At 40.9% G+C, this 1,273-nt stretch overlaps 1 protein-coding gene across 1 annotated transcript in view; it reads left to right on the top strand.

Moving 5' to 3' along the window:
• The first annotated feature begins 43 nt into the window (after positions 1 to 43).
• Positions 44 to 1,273, top strand: part of LOC106938745 (cell wall integrity and stress response component 4-like) — a 21,676-nt gene continuing 20,446 nt past the window's right edge. The window contains exon 1 of the mRNA XM_015020888.1: positions 44 to 458. The gene's annotated coding sequence lies outside the window, so the exon portion shown is untranslated. The remainder of the gene's footprint in view (positions 459 to 1,273) is intronic.

The following is a 1,273-nucleotide window of genomic DNA, read 5'->3' as shown; positions in this document are numbered from 1 at the left end:
GGCATCCACATTTTATGTGGGTTACAAAAGCACTTAGTCCATCTTTTAGGAAAAGAACATGTAAGTAGAAACTGGAACTTGTGTTGGCTCCTCTGATTGTGGAAAACATTTTTGGGCTCCTTGGACTCCATCCATTGTTTCCAATCGTTCTTAGGAGCGTCAGTAGAGCCGCGGTCTCGCCAGGTGTTTGCTAACTGCTGGAGAAGCTGGAGACCAAAAGCTAAGGCGGAGCTTTGGGTTAATATGGGTTTTTTGTTATTATTTCAGATATTTTAAATATGCTCTATGAAAAAATATGTTTGCAGGCCAATTTTGAGCAAATATCTTTTGGCATTATGTTTCACTGAAAAATCCAGGAATAAGTGAATCTGCGGACACCGTGAACAGACGGTGCTCCTCTGCTGTTGGTTCCAGCCACAGTTAGTAAGAGCCATCGAGACAGGCTGCTGGAAAGTCAGGTAGAAAAATAATCCTTTATGTGTCTCTTCTGGGGAAGCTCATTTATACACACGTTAAAAACAATAATAACAAAAGAAAAAATTTTACGTACAAAAAAAAAATTATTCTAAATCATGCAAGCTAGGTAAAATGTAGCTATCTCTTTTGGAATATGGTTTTATATTTGTGCAGAAAGTCCATGGGCAACATCATAGGAATTAAAAATAAGTGAAAACACAGCCTTGTTGACCTGTATGTTTGGTTTGTGGGAGTGGTGGTTCTAAAGTTCAGCAGCCGCTGAACTTTAGAACCACCACCAGGAACAGAGGAACCAGGAACAGTTTGTGAAGTTAGGTGCAGGAACCTGCTGGTCGCCAACACAGCTAAAAAAACAACATTCCAGCTCACAGACGGCTTCCCTCCTGAACTCATGAGCTCGTTTCCTGACTGGCTCCACTGCAACTGAAACATGGCAGCAAGAATGGAGTTCTCACAAAAATTGACTGGAAATGTTATTTTTTTCTTCTTTTTTGTAATTTGCCATAATTTGGCACACACACACACACCCACGCGCACACGCATACACACACACACACACATGCGCACACACACACATGCATACCCTCGTGACTACCAGTAGTTCATTTTTGTCCTCTGTAGAGGATATTTCTAAACTTGAATATCTCCCACCCACTGCATTCTACTGAATTAATTCCTTTTGGTATCTGGAGAGGACATTTAGGGCTTTTCAATGATACCACATGTGAAGGGGTGGGACTTTTGTACGTACCTTTTTCTAATTCAGAAAAATGGCGTTCATCAGTACAAGCACATT

This window comes from Poecilia latipinna, unplaced genomic scaffold, assembly GCF_001443285.1.
Source record: "Poecilia latipinna isolate Pla-1442-1.1 unplaced genomic scaffold, P_latipinna-1.0 Scaffold2680, whole genome shotgun sequence".
NCBI lineage: Eukaryota > Metazoa > Chordata > Actinopteri > Cyprinodontiformes > Poeciliidae > Poecilia > Poecilia latipinna.
The sequence above is the reverse complement of the archived record's forward strand: the minus strand, read 5'-3'. Positions and strand labels throughout refer to the sequence as shown.